Source organism: Oryx dammah, unplaced genomic scaffold (genome assembly GCF_014754425.2).
Source record: "Oryx dammah isolate SB20612 unplaced genomic scaffold, SCBI_Odam_1.1 HiC_scaffold_5, whole genome shotgun sequence".
Lineage (NCBI taxonomy): Eukaryota > Metazoa > Chordata > Mammalia > Artiodactyla > Bovidae > Oryx > Oryx dammah.
Window position 1 is genome coordinate 69073456 of NW_024070189.1, and position 22970 is coordinate 69096425.

The 22970-nt window shown below is 41.0% G+C and overlaps 1 long non-coding RNA gene across 1 annotated transcript; it reads right to left on the bottom strand.

The window, feature by feature from the left end:
- Nucleotides 1–16069: 16069 nt before the first annotated feature.
- On the bottom strand, nt 16070–19794 carry LOC120863799. The gene is made up of 3 exons (XR_005721081.1): nt 19675–19794; nt 18342–18459; nt 16070–16105 (listed from the first exon to the last, which is right to left on the bottom strand). It is a non-coding gene; the product is annotated as an uncharacterized LOC120863799 (long non-coding RNA).
- Between the last annotated feature and the right edge of the window lie 3176 nt (nt 19795–22970).

A 22970-nucleotide genomic window follows, 5' to 3' on the forward strand; every position in this document is an offset into this window, starting at 1 on the left:
TACGAGGAGGGAGGTGGGAGGGGGGTTCAGGATGGGGAACATGTGTACACCAGAGGTAGATTCATGTTGATGTATGGCAAAACCAATACAATATTGTAAAGTAATTAGCCTCCAATTAAAATAAATAAATTTAAATTTAAAAAATCATTAAAATGGAAAATTATGTGCTATATATACTTTCTACAATAAAAAAGAATATCAATTATGTTATACATTTCCACTCCTCATTTTCTTTCTCTCTCATTTAACCCAGAAGAATAAAGAAGTATAAACTCTACTCCTAGCACTCAGTTTAAAATAAGCAATTATATTTCGCTATACCAGCTACCTCTATAGCTGGTATATTGCAATTGTGGATCAGCTACAATACTTAAAATGTTTATATAGAGACAGAGAAAAGACAAAAACAGACACACACCACATTTTTGCTTCTGAGATCATCCCTCAAAAGGTTACTGTGTGGGAAGAAGAAGACATTTCTGCTTCATGCAGTTCTGTATTGTTTCTATTATGATAAAGCCCCCATGGACCAAGGAGCCTGGCAGGCTACAGCCCATGGGGTCACAGAGTTGGACAAGACTGAGCAACTGAGCACATTGTCCATAGAAAGCAAGGACATGATGAACCTTAGTAACCTTTTAAAAGTTATGGAAAAAAGCTAAAAAGATTTCTTATTAAAGAGAGGAGGAAGAGAAACCTCTAACTCTTGTCTCCTCTGAAATTAATCCAGAACAAGAGAGAAACAAAAAAAGAACTTCTACTTCTATGAAGTCACCAATCACGAGAGGGCCCAGGGCTCTTGAAGCCTAGAACTGGAGTGAGAAAGACATAATGAGAGAGACCATCTTCAGGAAAATAAAGAGAATCCAGAGTTTTCTAGAGTAGGGAAGACACCCGAGTGGGAAACAGCAACCCCAGTCCCACCCTCCTTGCAATTTCAAGGTCTGAGTGTTTGGGCAAATCACCAAACATCTTTGAATCCTGTGGACCACAGTAGTGGCAGGATGTTGGGATATAATGGGGACATACATTTTCAAGAGTGAGTGGTTATCTGCTACTAGTGTGGGGAGAAATTGTGAGTGAGCTAATAGAAGACTGATTCTTGCTGACACTGGTCAGCTAAGGAGAAATCCAAGCTAAACCACCCAAAATCTGTGATGTGCAGAGTTTTGACACATGTCAAGGAACTTCCTGTTTTTTGAAAGGGACCCACACCCAGCTGAGAGGAACAGCAAGAATGGGACAAAAAGCAGGAAGGTTGTACCCATGCTGCAAGCCTGCTGATGTGCATGGGTCCCTTCTTAGAAGAATATATTCAAATGCATAAAATAAAGCACATAAGATGACAAAGGAAGACGTTGAAATAGAGGTACCAAAATACTTTTTAAGTTTGTGGTATTTATGCCCAATAATTCATAATTTGAAAAAATGATGAGAGTAACTGATATGTCGGCCTTTCTGTAAAGTGATATGAAAATAACTCTAATTTCCACTGGTGACAAATGTATAGGATACATGGAGTGTGTTGCCTGCATTAGAGAAAAATCAAGATCAAAATTTTTCCCATCCAAGTTAACAGACCCCCCGGATGACAACCACAGAAGCCTCAGGGATATATGCTACCTCTTCCTCCAATTGAAGTGAAGTGAAGTGAAGTGAAGTGAAAGTCGTTCAGTCATGTCCAACTCTTTGAGACCCTATGGACTGTGGTCCATGGAATTCTCTAGGCCAGAATACTGGAGTGGGTAGTCTTTCCTTTCTCCAGGAGATCTTCCCAACCCAGGGATCAAACTCAGGTCTCCTGCGTTGCAGCGCATTCAGTTTTTCCAAAAAAAAGCTGTCCAGGAAAAACTCCATTATTTTAAAGAAAAGTGATAATTTTTTTTAAAAAGAATGATCATGAAAACTATGTAAAGAAAATGCAGGAGGGAAAAACAAAAGAAGTAAAGGCATCTGGCAAATAAAAGATAATGGCAAACACTTGAATATAGTAGCATGGTAGAAGTTAGTAGCATTCCAAAGGAAGGGAAGTTAGTGAGGCAGGCACAATAATGCACTCCCTCCCAGCATATCCACATGCTAATCCCCATAAATCATGAGTATATAACCTTATATGACAAAAGGGAATTAAGGCAGCGAATAAATCAAGTTTTCTAATGAGGTGACAAAATTGAGGAGAGTATCCTTGATCATCCAGGTGGGACTAATATCATCACAAGGGTCCTTATAAGTGGAAGAGGAATGAAGAAAAGTTCAAAGTGATCTGATACAAGGACACATGGAAAAAGAGACATCTAGAAGCTAGAAAAGGCAAAGAAACAGATTCTTCCCTAGAATCTCTAGAAAGGAAGGCAGCCTTGCTGACACCATGATTTTAACACTGCGAGACCCATATTTGAATTCAGACCTGCAGAACCATAAGATAATCATTTTTTATTGTTACAAGTCAATAAATTTGTGCCAAGTTGTTATGGTAGCCATAGAAAATGAATACAATTAAGAACCCCTACTTCTGGGACTTCCCTGATAGTACGGTGGATAAGACTCCACCTTGCCAATGCAGGGGACACAGGTTTGAACCCTGGTTTGGGAAGATTCCACATGATGTGGAACAATTAAGCCCCTGCACCACAACTATTGAGCCCTCAATCTAGAACCCACATACCACAACTGCTGAAGCCTGTGTGCTCTAGGGCCTGTGCTCCCCAACAAGAGAAGCCACCATGATGAGAAGCCCGTGTAACACAATGAAGAGTAATCCCCACTCATTGCAACTAGAGAAAGCCCATGCGCAGCAATGAAGACCCAGCACAGCCAAAAATAAATGAATAAATAGATAACCTCTAATTCTCCCAGAATAGAGAAATAAACCCACATACCAATTACTCACATATCACATATAAATAAACCCACATATCAATTAATCTTTGGGGATTTCCCTGGTGGTTCAGTGACTAAGACTCCAGGCTCTCAATGCAGGGGGCTTAGGTTCGATCCTTGGCCAGGGAACTAGATTCTACATGCTGCAACTAAGACCTGGTGCAGTCAAATAAATAAAAATTTAAAATTAATTAACTAATTAATTTTAAAAATGCATCTTCAACAAAGGAGGTAAGAATATAACGTGGAGAAAACAGTCACTTCAGCAAGCAGTGTGGGAAAAATGGGCAACTGCATGTAAATCAATGATGTTAGAACACTTCGTCACATCATATAAAAAATAAACTCAAAACGGCCAAAAGTCTTAAATATAAGACATGATTTCGAGTTTCTCAGATGGCCAGTGGCAAAGACTCCACCTGCCAATGCACGAGACACAAGTTCAATCCCTGGTCTGAGCAGATCCCACATGTCACAAAGCAACTAAGCCCATGTGCCACAATTATGTAGCCTGTGCTCTACAGCCTAGGAACTGCAACTGCTGAGCCCACTCACCCTAGACCCATACTCTGCAACAAGAGAAGCCACCACAATAAGCTTTCCACTTTGGTTCAGCCTCTTCATTCCTTCTGGAGCTATTTCTCTATTCTTCTCCAGTAGCATATTGGACACCTACCAAACTTGGGGGTGCATCTCTCAGTGTCCTAACTCTTTGCCTTTTCATACTGTTCATGGAGTTCTCAAGGCAAGAATGCTAAAGTGGTTTGTCAATTCCTTCTCTAGTGGACTATGTTTTGTCAGAACTCTCCACCATAACCTGTCCGACTTGGGTGGCCCTATATGGCATGGCTCATAGTTTCATTGAGCCATGAAAGGCTCCTGGGTTTCCTTATCACCTCCTACATATCCAGGAAGGGCACTAAAGACTCCTGTGATGAAACTCAGTTCATCCTCCCCAGAATGTAGCACCTTGGTATGTTGAATATTTTGAGCTGAAGTAATTTAGAAATGGGATGTGCAGGAAGGACTTTCTGACCTTTCCTCAAAGCACGTCATAAAATCCTCAGGTAAGAGGACCTTCCCTATACCTGGTAGAAAGGCAAATCCTCATCCTAAAGGGATACAAAGAGGAATCAATGAACAGGCCTTGCTAAGTTCCCCCTAGTTTACTGCAATTAGCTCATACCCTTTTTCTGTCTGATCACATCTTTCTATGACTTTCCACTTTTCAATAAATCTATCAAAATGTTTATGTTTAATTGCATTTTCAGGTCTTCATTTCCTTATGAAGGTTCTTATGTCATGTAAAATGTTAGTCATTCAGTCATGTCCAACTCTTTGCAGCCCCATGGACTGTAACCCACCAGGTTTCTCTGTCCATGGAGTTCTCCAGGCAGAAATACTGGAGTGGGTAGCCATTCCCTTCCCCAGTGGATCTTCACAACCCCAGGATCATTGCAGGCAGACTCTACCATTTGAGCCCCAAGGAAGTAAAATTTACATTAAATAAATCCATACACTTTTCTTGTGTTAACCTATCTTTAGTTACAGGGGTCCCAATTGAGAATCTAAAAAGATGAAGGAAAAAGTGTTTTTACTCCCCAACATCTCCAACCCAGAACCATCAAGAGCACAGATAAAAAATGTTGCAAGAAAATAAAATTGCTAGAGGCAAAAAAGGATGTTTGGTTCAGTTCATTTCTGTCAGTCATGTCTGACTCTTTGGACCCCATGGACTGCATCACACCAGGCCTCCCTGTCCATCACCAACTCCCAGAGTTTACTCAAACTCATGTCCATTGAGTCAGTGATGCCATCCAATTATCTCATCCTCTGTTGTCCCCTTCTCCTCCCGCCTTCAATCTTTCCCAGCATCAGGGTCTTTTCAAGTGAGTCAGCTGTTCACATCAGGTGGCCAAAGTATTGGAATTTCAGCTTCAACATCAGTCTTCCAAAAAGTATTCAGGACTGATTTCCTTTAGGATGGACTGATTGGATCTCCTTGCAGTCCAAGGGAGCCTCAAGAGTCTTCTCCAACACCACAGTTCAAAAGCATCAATTCTTCAGCTCTCAGCTTTCTTTATAGTCCAACTCTCACATCCATACATGATTATTGGAAAAACAATAGCTTTAACATCCCTTGGAGAAGGGAATGGCAAACCACTTCAGTATTCTTGCCTGGGAAATCCCAAGAACAGAGGAGCCTGGCTGGCTACAGTCAGTGGGGTCGCAAAGAGTCGGACATGACTGAGCAACTAACACACACAAGGTGATAAAAGGACTGAACACCAAAATCAACTAATTGGATTCAATTGACATATATAGACCACTCTACCTAAAAACAGTAGAAAACATATTTTTTTCAGGGGAACAGTGGAACATTTATCAAAATATACCATGCCCTGAACCACTGAGTAAAAAATAAAAACCAAAAATCCTCAATGTAATTCAAAGAATTTAAATCATACAGAGCATGTTCTCTTGTAATAATGGATTAAACCTAGACAACAGGAAAGTTGTAAGACAACGGGAAAATCTCCATGCTCTTTTCACTAGCATGAACCCAAATGACATCTACAAATGTCAGTAGATGGGAAACAACAGGGCCTCATGCAGGCCAGCCCCACATCCCACATGCCCCATATGAATAGGCAAAACAGGAATATTGGTAAATATCCATTTAAAAAGAGCAAAATCCCCAGGAAGAGAGTCAAACAGGATGTAGTAAACCATATATTAAGAACTGAAAGTACATTTCATATTAGTAACCTGAGAATAAAGCCAGTTAGATACTATATATGCTTTAAATTTTTGTAAAATATTAATAATAAATTGTAGACAAGTAAGAAATACCATCTAATACACAATATTGCAAAAGAGACTGAAGCTTCCTAAAATATATGAAAGTTAAGTGTCAGTTGTACAGTTTTGGAGCAAATGTAATTAAACATTGGGCAAACCAGTGTTAGAGGAACTGACTTTGGGACAACTGATTTACTTCCAAAAGCAGGGGCATTAGGAAAGAGTCCCAAGCTTCTCAGTTCACATGCAGAATTGTCTGTTCACAAAACAAATCATTTTATGTCTTGTAAAAAATGTAGAGGCTTAAATTTACTTAGGTGGCCATCAGCACCACCTCTGAGGACAGATGTTGGCAAAAAGGAGGGCAGGGTTTTGAGTTTGGAAGAAGAATCAAGGTGAATAGAGAGAGTTAGAAAGAAGTGTACACTAAGAGCACCTCCTTGGCCCCTATTGTCATGTCACCCGTGATTAACCTTGATGAGTGGCAGAGACAGGTCTCAGAAATGGAGAAGAATATACATGGAATTATTACATTTTTCAATATATAAATGTATCAAAGCAACATGTATATTTTAAACTTCCACAGTGTTATATGTCAATTATATCTCAATAAAGCTAGAAAAAATAAAGCATTCAAATATATAATTTGAACTATATTTGATATATAGAGAGATGTCTATGTATACATACCTCACTCATTCTCCAAAGAACTCAACAAGGGAATTGCCTGGCAGGGCTATTATGATAGTCCTAAATAAAGTCTCCCTTACCATTTTAACAAATGTCAGAACAACTATTTAACAACAGCTATTGCTCATGTTCCTAATAGTATAATGTAATCCACTTTGCCAAGCATCCGAAAGTGAGATCTTTGTGCTAAAAAGAGAAAAATTTCAAAATTTTGTATCAGGTCAAATATTTCATTCATTCTTTTTGTGCACAAAATAAAACTGTCATAAGATATTTGCAAATGACATATCCAGTAAGGGATTGATATACAAACTATTAATATAAAAAGAGTTCATACAACTCAATATCAATTTTTTTTAAAGCATTAAAAAACAGGCAGAGGATCTGAACGCTTTTCCAAAGACATACAGGTGGCCAGTAGGCACATGAAAAATACTCAATATCACTAATTGTCAGGGAAATGCAAATCAAAACCACAGTGAAATTTCACTGCCAAGGGTACAGATTTGATCCTTGGTCTGGGAACTAAGATCCCACCAGTCACATGGTGTGGCCAAAAAATGGAATATTATTCACCAACAAAAAGGAACAAATTTTAGTCACTTCTAGTGAGGTAACTTTGGAGAAGGCAATGGCACCCCACTCCAGTACTCTTGCCTGGAGAATCCCATGGACGGAGGAGCCTGGTGGGCAGCCGTAACCACCCATGGGGTTACTAAGAGTCAGACACGACTGAGCGACTTCACTTTCACTTTTCACTTTCGTGCATTGAAGAAGGAAATGGCAACCCACTCCAGTTTGTTGCCTGGAGAATCCCAGGGACAGGGGAGCCTGGTGGGCTGCCGTCTATGGGGTTGCACAGAGTCGGACATGACTGAAGCGACTTAGCAGCAGCAGCAGCAGGGAGATAACATAGATCCTGTCATACATTAATGCACATCTATGGAATCTAGAAAAACGATACAGATGAACCTAATGCAGGGCAACTATAAAGATGCAGATGTAGAGAACAGACTTGTGGACACAGCTGGGGAAGGAGAGGGTGGGATGGATTGAGAGAGTAGCATTGAAACACAAAGCATTACCATATGTGTAATGAAGAACCAGTGGGAATTTGCTGTACGACACAGGGAGCTCAACCCGGTGCTCTGTGACAACCTTGAGGGGTGGGGTGGAGTGGGAGATGGGAGGGAAGGGTTCAAGGTGGAGGGAACATATGTAAACCTATGGCTGGTTCATGTTTATGTATGGCAGAAACAGCCACAACATTGTAAAGCAATTATCCTCCAATTAAAAATAAAGTAATTTTGAAAAAGAAGATATGGTATATATACATATTACTCAGTCATAAAAAATAAAATAAAATCTCACCATTTGTGACAATATGGATGGACCCACCAGAGGTGAAATGTCACACAGAGAAAAATAAACACCATATTTCACTTACGTGTGGAATCTAAAAACAAGAATAGATTCACAGACACAGAGAAAAAACTGGTAGTTGCAGGGGAAAGTGAAATAGGTGCAGGTGATTAGGAAGAGCAAGCTTCCAGTTATAAATAAATCAAAGGGTGTATTATTCAGGATAGAAAATACAGTCAATAATATAACTTTAATGGTAACAAATGGTAACTGGACTTAGTGTGGCAATTATTTCATAATATATAAAAATATGAAACTACTATGTTGTACATATGAAACTAATATAACATTATATGTCAAACATAACAGTCCTTTTAATGAAAAAGTGAAAGTGGAAGTCACTCAGTCGTATCCCACTCTTTGTGACCCCCTGAACTATACAGTTCATGAAATTCTCCAGGCCAGAATACTGGAGTGGGTAGCCTTTCCCTTCTCCAGGGGATTTTCCCAACCCAGGGATTGAATCCAGGTCTCCCGCATCGCAGGTGGATTCTTTACCAGCTGAGCCACAAGGGAAGTCTTTTTAATAAATAACTAATATTTTTAAAAACTTTTAAATAAAAAGAACCTATCATTGCACTGGACCTTCAGTTTTCTGTAAATGGGAGGTTTATTCAAGGTAAATATTTAAAACACACCACAGTTTCGTAACCCTGCTCTGTCACTTCTTCTTTTTTGAATTTACAAGGATTCTCAAAACAAAAAAGGAAAGAAAAAAAAAAAAAAATGGAAGTGGCCTGGAACTGCTGTCACAACGCTTTTCCTGCCCACATTCTGGGCACTTCTCCTTTCCAGAACCTGGCTCCAGCTGCGTCTTGGATGAGGGTGAGGGGGTCTCAACACTTCTTAGGTTTAGCCTCTCCTCTCCTCTCTAAACAGAACCGGCCACCTGGCCTGGCCTAGCCAGGTCTACAATGGGACAGCTGACCTCATTGCTTAACTCGAGTGGGAAAAGTCAAATTTGCTTCTGCTACTCTCTGCTACCCTCTGCTGGTTATGATTGTTAGTAGCACTAACCCTTCCACCCTCCTCCTTAGCTAAGGAGACTAAGATCAGAGTGCAGCAAGGATCAGAGAGTGCAGAGAACAAGAGAAGGGAAAAAGCTAGTCACTGAAGGAAAGATTGTGCAAGGTATTGGAATTTCCAGGAGAGAGGTGAATGATAGGATACTGGAGAAAGATGTTATTTTTCTAGATGAACATAATATAGTTACTTAAAGGAGGTCCATGGATTAAGACTCTGTGCTCCTATTGAAGGGGTCAAGGGTTCATTACCAAGACAGGGGAGTTCCACGTGCTGCGTGGTCGAAAAAAGTTACTTGTAGAAAGTAAGGGAGAAATCCCCCTTGTTGTAACCAAGAGCCCCACATGGTGAAGCACTCACCGTAATGAGGCATCTCCCCCCTCCCCTCTTGCTTAGGGTGACCAAATGCCCTTCTGTTCATCCTTCATCAAAACCTTTTCACAAGAAAAGCTCTTGTGAACAGGCAGGAAAGCCTTTCTCAATTGTTTAGAAATAAAAAGATATTAGAAATCATCTAATCTAATACTCTTACTTTATAAAAGGATACACCAAAACTTAGAAAGATTAGCTTGCTCAAGGTTTAAAACATTCTCAAGCCTACAACAGCAGTTCTCAAAAGAGAACCACTAAAGACCCCTTTGCTGCTAAGTCACTTCAGTCGTGTCCGACTCTGTGCGACCCCATAGACGGCAGCCCACCAGGCTCCCCCGTCCCTGGGATTCTCCAGGCAAGAACACTGGAGTGGGTTGCCATTTCCTTCTCCAATGCTTGAAAGTGAAAAGTGAAAGTGAAGTTGCTCAGTCGTGTCCCACTCTTCGCGACCCCATGGACTGCAGCCTACCAGGCTCCTCCGCCCGTGGGATTCTTCAGGCAAGAGTACTGGAGTGGGGTGCCATTGCCTTCTCCCCCTTTGTTTACTAAATACCAGCAAAACTTGTCTGATTTTAAGTACTTTAAATACGTCTCAATTTGGGCACTTATATACATGAATAGAAAATAGAGTCTTAAGCAAATATTTTTAAGGTGTCCCAAATGGCGCTAGTGGTGAAGAACCTACCTGCCAACTCGGGAGACATGAGAGACACAGGTTCGATCCCTGGGTCGGGAAGATCCCCTGGAGAAGGAAATGGCAACCCTCTCCAGTATTCTTGCCTGGAGAATATATTTAGTGACATCAAAACTGTAAAAGACCCCTTTACAGTCTCAAAAATAAGAATCTCAGGGAGCATTTATGGAAGGAGCATATGTATTGGTATTTACTGTGCTGTGTGCTGTGCTTAGTTGCTCAGTCATGTCTGACTCTTTGCGACCCAATGGACTGTAGCCCACCAGGCTCCTCTGTCCATGGGATTTCCCAGGCAAGAATACTGCAGAGGGTTGCCATGCCCTCCTCCAAGGAATCTTCCCAACCCAGGGAGCGAACCCAGGTCTCCCACATTGCAGGTGGATTCTTTACCATCCAAGTCACCAGGGAAGCCCGGTATTTACTGTACCAGAAATTAAAACACAGAAAAATATGTTCAATAATCAGTAATTTATTGGAAATAGCAATAATAAACCTATTTTAATAATAAAACTTTTTCATAAAAATGACTATTTCCTAAAACTAAAAAATATCTAATGAGAGAAGTAACATTGTTTTATACTTTGCACATTTCATTGCTGTCTGATTTAGTAGAGAAGAGCTGAATTCTCAAATCCACTTCTGCATTCAGTCCGTAACAATATTATACATCATGTTACCTGCCAAAAATTCCACTGTACCCTTATGAGAGTGAAAATAATAATGTCTCAACATTATTATGAGAATAGTTTTGACCTTGTATATCCTCTGAAAGGATGCCAGGTTCCACAAGGATTCCCTGACCACATTTTGAGAACTGTAGGTGAACACCTGTAGTCAATGTCTCTCAACTCTCCATCTGCTGCCTTTACATCCTAGGACACTATTATAATCATGTTATCCTTTACCAATTAAAAAAAAGTCAAAATTCTGTTAGAGTGTTACAGAAAACTCTGAAGACTACATTAGGGATGTAAGACTTGTAAAAAGAAGTTGCGTGAGTCACTTCAAAAGGTCAGTTTTCTCTTCAGGGAAACTGAACTAAAATTATGAAAGATATATGCAAATATTGCTGTGGGTAGTGAAAACAAGCAGTGGTTTCTAGCACTTGGCAATCCAGATAGGAGCTATTCTTTGGCACTGAACTGTTTTTCTCTAGGAAACTATATATGATACAACATAGGGTGAAAAACAGTACTGCCTTTAATTTAATAATAGTTAATGGCTTAAGTCATACAGTTTAGGACAATCAGTGAGTTTAGGACTTTTAAAGTCTTCATCCTATGATTGGGAAGACAATAAAGGTTACTGTATGGAGGAAAGTTTCAGGCCTGAGACCTACAGAATGAAGCAAAAGCTCTGCAAAGCCAGGTATCTGCCTGTCTCCTGCTTCTTCATAGCTCTCAGCTGTTCAGCTCTGCTTGGCTCCACACTCTCCTACCTATGCCCTCTGTTTCATGACCCCAAGAAAAGTATCCTTTTTTCCAGGTTTAATCCAGACAGGGCCCCAAGTTCCGAGCACAGCAGGGCAGGAGGTCCCAAAGCACTGCACACACCCCTCAGGGCAGTCAGATTCCCTGGACCTGGACAATGAGCTGCAGAGAAAGAGGAGAGGAAATGCAGGGGCCAGAACTCTGCTGGAGGCAGGCCATGGGGGTGGCAGATTGACCCCAGGGCAGCCAGCAGCAGCAAGGCCAGGAAGCCAGACATCCAAGAGTGTGAAATCAAGTGGGCCATAGAAAGCATTCCTAGGAATGAAGCCAGTTGAGGTGATGGAATTCTAGCTAAGCTATTCCAAACCCTAAAAGATGATGCTGTTAAAATGCTGCACCCAATATGCCAGCAAATTTGGAAAACTCAGCAGTGGCCATAAGACTGGAAAAGGTCAGTTTTCATTCCAATCCCAAAGAAAGTAATGCCAAAGAATGTTCAAACTAATGTAAAATTGCACTCATTTTACATGCTAGCAAAAATACATTCAAAATCTCTCAAGCAAGGTTTCAGCAGTACGTGAACTGAAAACTTGCAGATGTACAAACTGGATTTAGAAAAGGCAGAGGGACAGAAGATCAAATTGCCAACATAAACTGGATCACAGAAAAAGCAAGGGAATTCCAAAACAACATGTACTTCTGCTTCACTGACTATGCTAAAGCCTTTGATTGTGTGGATCACAACAAACTGGAAAATTCTTAGAGATGGGAATACCAGACCACTTTATCTGTCAAACCTGTATGCGGGTCAAGAAGCAACAGTTAGAAATGGACATGGAAGAACAGACTGATTCCAAATTGGGAAAGGAGTACCTCAAGGCTGTATATGTCACCCTGCTTATTTAACTTATATGCAGAATACATCACGTGAAACATCAGGCTGGATGACTCACAAACTAGAATCAAGATTGCCAGGAGAAAGCTAGAGCACTTTCTAATACCATATACAAAAATAAACTCAAAATGGATTAAAGACCTAAATGTACAACCAGAAACTATAAAACTGTTAGAGGAAAACATAGGCAGCATACTCGCTGACATAAATCACAGCAAGATCTTTTATGATCCACCTCCTGGAGTAATGGAAATAAAAACAATAATAAACAAATGAGACCTAATTAAACTTAAAAGCTTTTGCACAACAAAGAAAGCCATAAGCAAGGTGAAAAGACAACCCTCAGAATGGGAGAAAATTACAGCAACTGCAACAACTGAGAAAGAATTAATCTCCAAAATATACAAGTAGTTCATGCAGCTCAATACTAGGAAAACAAACAGCTCAATCAAAAAATGGGCAAAGACCTAACAGACACTTCTCCAAAGAAGACATACAAATGGCTAATAAACACATGAAGAGATGTTCAACATCACTCATTATTAGAGAAATGCAAATCAAAACCGCAATGAGGTATCATCTCACACCAGTCAGAATGGCTGCCATCAAAAAGTCTATACAATAAACATTGGAGATGGTGTGGAGAAAAAGGAACCCTCTTATACTATTAGTGGGAATGCAAACTGGTACAGCCACTATGGAGAACAGTGTGGAGATTCCTTAAAAAACCAGAATAGAATTGCCATATAATCCAGAAATCCCAATGCTAGGCATATACTCCAAGGAAACTAAAATTGAAAGAGACCATGTACCCCAGTGTTCACTGCAGCACTATTTACAACTGCTAGGACATGGAAGCAACCTAGATGTCCATCAACAGATGAATGGATAAGGAAGTTGTGGCACATATACAAAATGGAATATTACTCAGCTATAAAAAGAATGCATATTTGAGTCAGTTCTAATGAAGTAAATTAACCTAGAGCCTATTATACGGAGTGAAGTAACTCAGAAAGAGAAATACAAATACTGTATATTAGCATATTATATGGAATTTTAAAAGATAGCACCAATGATCCTACTTGTAGGGCAGCAAAGGAGACATAAAGAACAGACTTTTGGACTCAATGGGAGGATATGGTGGGATGATCTGAGAGAATAGCATTGAAACATATACATTACCATATGTGATGACCAGTGAAAGTTCTGTGCATAAAGCAGAGCACCCAAAGCCAGTGCTTGGGGATAACTTAGATGGATAGGGTGGGGAGGGAGTTGGGAGGTGGGTTCAGTGATGGGGGACACGTGTACCTGTGGCCAATTCATGTTGATGTATGGCAAAAACCATCAAAATATTGTAATTATCCTCTAATTACAATAAATGAATTAATTTTTAAAAATAAAAGCAAAAAAAAGAGAAAAGATTGCTGGGAGAAATATCAACAACCTCAGATATACAGATGATACCACTTTAATGGCAGAAAGTAAAGAGGAACTAAAGAGCCCTTTAATAAAATTGAAAGAGGACAGTGAAAAAAGCTGGCTTAAAACTCAACATTCAAAAAACTAGGATCATGGCATCCAGTCCCATTACTTCATGGCAAAAAGATGGGGGAAAAGTAAAAATAGTGACAGATTTTATTTTCTTGGGCTCCAAAATCACTGTGGACAGTGACTGTAGTCATGAAATTAAAAGACACTTGTTCCTTGGAAGAAAGATCATCTATATCGTATTTCTAGATTCCACATATATGCATTAATATACAATACTTGTTTATCTTCTGACTTACTTCACTTTGTATGACAGTCTCCAGGTCCCTTCACATCTCTGCAAATGGCACAAATTTATTCTTTTTTATGGCTGAGTAATGTTTCTTTGTATTACTTTGCTGACAAAGATCCATATAGTCAAAGCTATGGTTTTTCCAGTAGTCATGTACAGACATAAGAGTTGGACCATAAAGAAGGCTGAATGTTGAAGAATTGATGCTTTTCAATTATGGGGCTGCAGAAGACTCTTGAGTGTCCCTTGGACAGCTAGGAGGATCAAACAAGTCAATCTGAAAGGAAGCCAACCTTGAATATTCATTGGAAGGACTTATGCTAAAGCTGAAGCTCCAATACTTTGGTCACCTGATGCAAAGAGCACACTCACTAAAAAAGATCCTGATGCTGAGAAACGTTGAGGGCAAGAGGAGATTGAGGACAACAGAGGATAAGATAGTTGAATGGCATCATTGACTCAATGTGAATCTGAGCAAACTCCGGGAGATAGTGAAGGACAGGGAAACCTGTGTGCTGCAGTCCATGGGTTTGCAAAGAGTCAGATACAGCTGAATGACTGAACAACAATCCAGACACTGGAATATAGTTGCAAAGCTGCTAAGAAAACACAAATACCCAGATCCAGTAACATATCAAAAGAGTGCAGTGAACTGTGGTGGATGAGTGGCCAGTTAATTTCAGGGTTGTGGATAAGTTCCAATGTTAAGAAATTGTGCACTGTTGTTGGGATTGTAAATTGGCACAGCTACTATGGAAAACAGTATGGAGGTTTCTCAAAAAACTAAAAATAGAGCTACCATATGACCCAACAGTCCCCTCCTGAGAAAACCATAATTCAAAATGATACATGCATCCTGATGTTCCTTGCAATACTATTTACAATAACCAGGACATGGAAGCAATAAAAATGTCCACCAACAGAGGAATGGATAAAGAAGTTGTGGTACATATATACAAAGAAACATTACTCAGCCATAAAAAAGAACAAATCTGTGCCATTTGCAGAGATGTGAGGGGACTTAGAGACTATCATACAGAGTGAAGTGAGTCAGAAGATAAACAAGTATTGTATATTAATGCATATATGTGGAATCTAGAAATATGGTATAGATGCTCTTATTTGCAAAGCAGCAATAGAGACAGACATAGGGAACAAATGTATGGCTATCAAGGAGGAACGCAGGGAGCAGGGTGGGAGGAACTGAGAGACTGGGACTGACAAATACACACTACTATATATAAAATCAATAACTTATGCAAACCTACTGTATAGCACAGGGAACTCTACTTTGTGTGTTCTGTGGTGACCTAAATAGGAAGGAAATCTAAAAAAGAGGGGGTATGTATATATAACTGATTCACTTTGGTGAACAGCAGAAACTAATACAACACTATAAATCAATTTTACTCTAATAAAAATTAGGAAAAAATGGATTTAAAAAATAAGGAAATCCAGTCATTTCTGGCAACATGGATGAACCCTGAGGGCATTATACTAAGTGCAATAAATGAGACAAAGAAAAGCAAATACTGTATGTTATCACTTGTACGTGAAATTTTTTTTAAAGGTAATCTCATCAAAATGGAGATCAAATTTGTGGTTACCAGAAGCTGGAGCTGGAAGAATTTGAGGAAAATGGTCAGAGGTACAAATTTCCAGTTATAAGATAAATAAGTACTGGGTATGTAATGTACAGCACAATGACTATAGTTTACACTGCTATATGGCGTATTTGAAAGCTGTTAAGAGAGTAAATCCTAAAATATGGTTTTCCTTTTTTATTTTTTTAACTATGAGATGATGAATGTTAAGTAAACTTATTGTGACAATCATTTTTCAGAATACCTAAGTCAAGTGATTCGGCTGTACACCTTAAACCTAAGCAGTTCTGTATGTCAATAATAACTCAACAAAAGTGAAAAAAAAAAGAAATTGGTTATATAATTCATTTTAATAGAACCAAAATGATATATTTAATAAAAAGGCTCATCTTATATTTAATAAAATTCAGTATCTTTAGGCAATTCCCTGGTGGTTTAGCAGCTAGGATTCAGCACTTTCACTGGCATGGCTCAGTTCAATCCTTCATGGTGGAACTGAGATTCCACAAGCTACACAGCACAACCAAAAACAAAAAAATCAACATCTTTATTTTTTAAATGCTTATCAATTACTGATTCTTAAATATTCTTTAAAATAATAATATAGTAATAAATAAAATAATATATGACTACCATATGCAGGTCAGGAAGTAACAGTTAGAACTGGACATGGAACAACAGACTGGTTCCAAATAGGAAAAGGAGTACGTCAAGGCTGTATATTGTCACCCTGCTTATTTAACTTCCATGCAGAGTACATCATGAGAAATGCTGGGCTGGAGGAAGCACAAGCTGGAATCAAGATTGCAGGGAGAAATATCAATAAACTCAGATATGCAGATAACACCACCCTTATGGCCGAAAGTGAAGAAGAACTAAAGAGCCTCTTGATGAAAGTGAAAGAGGAGAGTGAAAAATTTGGCTTAAAGCTCAACATTCAGAAAACAAAGATCATAGCATCTGCTCCCATCACTTCATGGCAAATAGATGGGTAAACAGTGGAAACAGTGTCAGACTTTATTTTGGGGGGCTCCAAAATCACTGCAGATGGTGATTGCAGCCATGAAATTAAAAGACGCTTACTCCTTGGAAGAAAAGTTATGACCAACCTAGATAGCATATTCAAAAGCAGAGATATTACTTTGCCAACAAAGGTCTGTCTAGTCAAGGCTATGGTTTTTCCAGTGGTCATCTATGGATGTGAGAGTTGGACTGTGAAGAAAGCTGAGCGCCGAAGAATTGATGCTTTTGAACTGTGGTATTGGAGAAGACTCTTGAGAGTCCCTTGGACTGCACGTGTTAGGACAAGCACACTGATTGAAACCCCCCCACCCTGGCCAGGCACCATAGTAACCATTTGCATGAGTTGTTTTATGACAGGAGATCCTGATAAAGAATATGGAACTAATAAGCCACCACCAACTGGAAGAGTTCGGGAAAGGTCTAAAGGAGACACCGCGTGTCCATCCACTTCCCAGAATCCCTCTCTCTAGCATCCGTCTTGGCTGAGCGATGTGTGAGCCACCAGGAAAGACTCTGAATTAGAATGATTGGCCAAAGACCACCCAGAAACTAATCCCATCACCATAAAACCCGAGACTGTGAGCCACGTGGCAGAGTAGTTCTCCTGGGTTCCCTTTCCCTACTGCCCCCTCCACCCAGGTGCCCTTTCCCAATAAAATCTCTTGCTTTGTCAGCACATGTGTCTCCTCGGACAATTCATTTCTGAGTGTTAGACAAGAGCCCAGTTTTGAGCCCTGGAAGGAGTCCCACTTCCTGCAACACAAGGAGATCAAACCAGTAGAGCCTAAAGCAAATCAGTCCTGAATATTCATTGGAAGGACTGATGCTGAAGCTGAAACTCCAATACTTTGGCCACCTGATGTGAAGAACTGAATCACTGAAAAGACCCTGATGCTGGGAAAGATTGAAGGCAGGAGGAAGGCGACAACAGAGAATGAGATGGTTGGATGACATCACAGACTCAATTGACATGAGTTTGAGTAAACTTCGAGAGTTGGTGATGGACAGTGAGGCCCGGCGTGCTGCAGTCCAAGGGGTCCCAAAGAGTCAAACATGACTGAGCAACTGAACTGAACTGTGGTTGGTCATAGTTTTCCTTCCAAGGAGCAAGCATCTTTTAATTTCATGGCTGCAGTCACCATCTGCAGTGATCTTGGAGCCCAAGAAAATAAAGTCTGTCACTGTTTCCATTGTTTGCCCATCTCTTGCCATGAAATGTAGGGACCAGAAGCCATGATCTTCATTTTTTGAATGTTGAATTTTAAGTCAAATTTTCCACTCTCTTTCATCAAGAGGCTCTTTCGTTCTTCACTTTCTGCCATAACAGTGGTGTCATCTGCATATTGATATTGCTATTTCTCCCTGCAATCTTGATTCCAACTTGTGCTTCATCCAGTCCCACATTTTGCATGATACACTCTGCATATAAGTTAAATAAGCAGGGTGACAATATACAGCCTTGATGTACTCTTCTCCCAATCCAGAACCAGTCAGTAGTTCCATGTCCAGTTCTAATTGCTGCTAATTAAAAAAAAAAAAAAAAAGAGGGAATTCCTTGGTGGTCCACAGGGAACTCCACACTGTCACTGCCAAGGATGAACCAAACAAAAACAAATGAAAACAACAAAAAATATGAGTCTATGGGGGTAATGACTGAAAAACTTTTAGAGTGTACCCAAATCATCTAACGCAGTTCAAACTTTACAGTGTTTCAGAAACTCACCTCAGCTTAGGAAAAAGGAAGATTTCTTGGGTCCACCTTCCAGCAGTTTGATGACTAAGGAAGCCTTGCTTTCAGAGAAAATGCCAGTTACTTTTGATGCGGACAGGATTCCACTGCTCTTTGAGAATAAAGGATGGTCAGATGGTGCTAAATGCAGGTTGAAAAGACTCCCACTTAGTGCTTGCCATTTGCAAGGTTTTGGAAGGAGCCAGGAATCAGTGTTTTCATTATACACACAATTGGAATTCAATACAGGTATTCCAAAGACTGCCCTTTAAGAACTCGTGATAAGGACTTCCCTGGTGGTCCAGTGGTTAAGTATCTGCATTCCAGTGCAGGGGATACAGGTTTGATCCCTAGTAAGATCCCCTGCGCCCTGGGGCAACTAAGCCATCCCACCACAGTGCCTGATCTCTCCTGCCACAACTAAGACAGAATGCAGCCAAATAAATATTGAAAAAAATAAAGAATTAATAATATAATGATATGGCTACTGTCTCTCACACTTCTAAAACTGCAAGCCAAAGAAATACATTTAACCTTTTATTGAGTACATATTTATGTATGTGTATCTTTGGAAGGAATGATGCTAAAGCTGAAACTCCAGTACTTTGGCCACCTCATGCAAAGAGTTGATTCATTGCAAAAGACTCTGATGCTGGGAGGGATTGGGGGCAGGAGAAGGGGACGACAGAGGCTGAGATGGCTGGATGGCATCACTGACTCGATGGACGTGAGTTTGAGTGAACTCCGGGAAATGGTGATGGACAGGGAGGTCTGGAGTGCTGCGATTCATGGGGTCGCAGAGTCGGACACAACTGAGCGACTGAACTGAACTGAACTGATGTAAATATGCATGTGTGTTCAAATGGGTACAAAATTCTGGGAACAATACTTACCCTGACATAGCCTATAATTCTAAAGGTTAATGTAACAAAAAATTTCCTTTCATTTTCCTCCCTCTAGGTCTGGTTTCTTTTTGTTGTTCCCCATAAAGGCGAGAGTCCTCCACTTCTCTTTTAAATGTATATTTGGGTCCCTTTCCAAATGCAAATTCCACCTTATCTATGGTTATTTAGGATAGATTTCAAAGCTTGTGATTTCAAAGGTAGATTGTGTTTACTTTTGAGGACTTCCCAGACTGCAGTGTAGATATTCAAACCAACAGTATTTGGAAGGTGGGGGTGTCTCCTTTTGTTCTCTAAAAGCACCCATAAAATTGTGGAAGTGGGAACTGTAGTGAAGTTAACTAGTGGTTTCTTGATGATGGATACTCCCCTCATTCTTCCTTCTTGCAGATATTGAGAAAACAAAAGCCCTATTTCAGAAATACCTGAGTCTATGGACTTATATCCAAACTAGAGCAATGTGCTCTGATATTTCATCTCCACTAGTACTCTTGCCTGGAAAATCCCATGGACAGAGGAGCCTGGTGGGCTGCAGTCCATGGGGTCGCTAGGAGTCGGACACGACTGACCGACTTCACTTTCATTTTTCACTTTCATGCATTGGAGAAGGAAATGGCAACCCACTCCAGTGTTCTTGCCTGGAGAATCCCAGGGACAGGGGAGCCTGATGGGCTGCCGTCTATGGGGTCGCACAGAGTCAGACACAAATGAAGCGACTTAGCAGCAGTACCAGCAGCAGTCTCTTCTATTTAAAAAAAAAAGTGTTGGCCCACTACATTGATTAACCCATTCGCAACTCACAGGGTGAAATGCACCAGTCTAAGACCTATTGGGAAAGGAGGATTTGCTGCAAGGTCCCAGGTTTAAAGGGCTTCCCAAGTTGTGCTAGTGATAAAGAATCTGCCTGCCAATGTAAGAGACACAAGAGATGCAGGTTCCATCCTTTGTGTCCAGAAGCTCCCCTGGAGAAGAAAACGGCAACCCACTTCAGTATTCTTGCCTCAGAAATCTCATGGATGGAGGAGCCTTGCCAGCTACAGTCCATGGGGTCATAAAAAGTCATACCAGACAGAACAATCCAGGTTAAAAGAGCTCCCTGTTCTCATTCTGAATGGCATTCAATAGGCAACTTGCAGATTTTTTTTTTTTCTTAAGCCCCAAGCCTCTTGATGAAAGTGAAAGTGGAGAGTGAAAAAGTTGGCCTAAAGCTCAACATTCAGAAAACAAAGATCATGGCATCTGGTCCCATCACTTCATGGGAAATAGATGGAGAAACAGTAGAAACAGTGTCAGACTTTATTTTTGGGGGCTCCAAAATCACTGCAGATGGTGACTGCAGCCATGAAATTAAAAGACGCTTACTCCTTGGAAGAAAAGTTATGACCAACCTAGATAGCATATTCAAAAGCAGAGACATTACTTTGCCAACTAAGGTCCATCTAGTCAAGTCTATGGTTTTTCCTGTGGTCATGTATGGATGTGAGAGTTGGACTGTGAAGAAGGCTGAGCGCTGAAGAATTGATGCTTTTGAACTGTGGTGTTGGAGAAGACTCTTGAGAGTCCCTTGGACTGCAAGGATATCCAACCAGTCCATTCTGAAGGAGATCAGCCCTGGGATTTCTTTGGAAGGAATGATACTGAAGCTGAAACCCCAGTACTTTGGCCACCTCATGAGAAAAGTTGACTCAATGGAAAAGACTCTGATGCTGGGAGGGATTGGGGGCAGGAGGAGAAGGGGACGACAGAGGCTGAGATGGCTGGATGGCATCACTGACTCGATGGACGTGAGTCTGAGTTAACTCTGGGAGTTGGTGACGGACAGGGAGGCCCGGGGTGCTGCGATTCATAGGGTTGCAGAGTGGGACACAACTGAGTGACTGAACTGAACTGAACTGAGGAAAGACCCTGATACAGGGAAAGATCAGAGGCAGGAGGAGAAGGGGATGACAGAGGATGAGATGGTTGGATGGCATCATCGACTCAAAGGGTATGAGTCTGAGCAAGCTTGGGGAGATGGTGAAGGACAGGGAAGCCTGGTGTGCTGCAGTCCATGGAGTCACAAAGACTCAGAACAACAACAGGAAATGCAAAAGGTGCTATCAGAGAAGTCACTGGAAGTGGACAGAGAGGGAAGGCAAATTCACAAAACCTGGAGAGTGGCTGTAGTTTGAGAAATGGAAGCTCAGACTCAGGCGAGATTTTCCCTGCAGCGATGGTTCTCAACTGTAAGACCAGTTTTTTATTTGCAGATGTGAGGAATCCCCGCAGGCACAGACCAGCAGTGGGCACAAGAAAGCCCAGGGAGTGCCACGTCTTTTGTTCCTGCTCATTCCTTCAATTTCTGTCATCAGATCCAAACAATAGAGAGGCATGAACCTGCTAGCTTCTCCTTTTTTTTCAGAAATCTCCCTAAGAAAATTACTTGTATTTAAATTTTCTTTAAACAACCTTTCACCCTAAAACTGGGAGAACTGAAATTCTGGTTAATTCTGATTTCAAACATCTACATGGCATTTTTGGAATAGATATTGATCCCCAAGGCCTCCCGCAATTTCACCCTTACAATGGTGTTAGGGCCAACATGAGATTTTCTTACAACGGAGTTGGTGTCACAGAACCAAAGTTGTTAACGGGTCATTACCTACTGTGGTGGGCAGCTCCTGGTTCTGGTCATCTGCAGCAGTCCAGAGCCAGGGGTAGGCTGTTTAAAATATATTGCCCACCCTCAGAAATTCCTGAGCCAGGGCAAAATGTCCTTGGCTGGATGTGCACATATCCGGACCCTCCCCTTCCCAGTCTGAAGTGACTGACTAGGAGGCCACAGTTCTAGACTCTCCCTTATGGCCAGCCCATCCCTCCCTCAGTTCATGGCCTTTGTAAGGCTCAACCACCCCTGTGTCAAAGAAATTGGCCCTGGCAGGGCAGGTCCCCAGAAACTCCTAGAGCCTGGTGTGTGTGTGTGTGTGTGTGTGTCCGTGTGTTGCAGTGTCTATGTGTGTGTGTGTTGGTGTGGGGGGGGGCAGTGTCCACAGGTTGAAATGGGCTAGGAGAGACTTCACTTTGAGGACAAAGGTCCATATAGTCAAAGTGAAAGAAGAAAGTGAAGTCGCTCAGTCCTGTCTGACTCTTTGCGACCCCATGGATCCTCTGTCCATGGGATTTTCCAGGCAATAGTACTGGAGTGGATTGCCATTTCCTTCTCCAGCAGATCTTCCTGACCCAGGGATCGAACCCAGGTCTCCCGCATTGTAGACAGACACTTTACCGTCTGAACCACCATAGATGGATATGAGAGTTGGACCATAAAGAAGGCTGAGCATAGAAGCTTTAAAGCATTGATGCTTTAAAAATTGTGGTGTTGGAGAAGACTCTTGAGAGTCCCTTGGACAACAAGATCAAACCAGTCAATCCTAAAGGAAATCAACATTGAATATTCACTGGAAGGACTGATGCTAAAGCTGAAGTTCCAATACTTTGGCCACCTGATTCGAAGAGCCGACTCATTGATAAAGACCCTGATGCTGGGAAAGATTGAAGGCAGGAAGAGAAGGGGTCAATAGAGAATGAAATGATTGGATGGCATCACTAACTCAATGGACATGACTTTGAGCAAATTCTGGGAGACAGTGAAGGACAGGGAAGCCTGGTATGCTGCAGTCCATGTGTTAGGGGAAGCACACTGACTGAAACTGCCCACCCTGGCCAGGCACCACAGTAACCA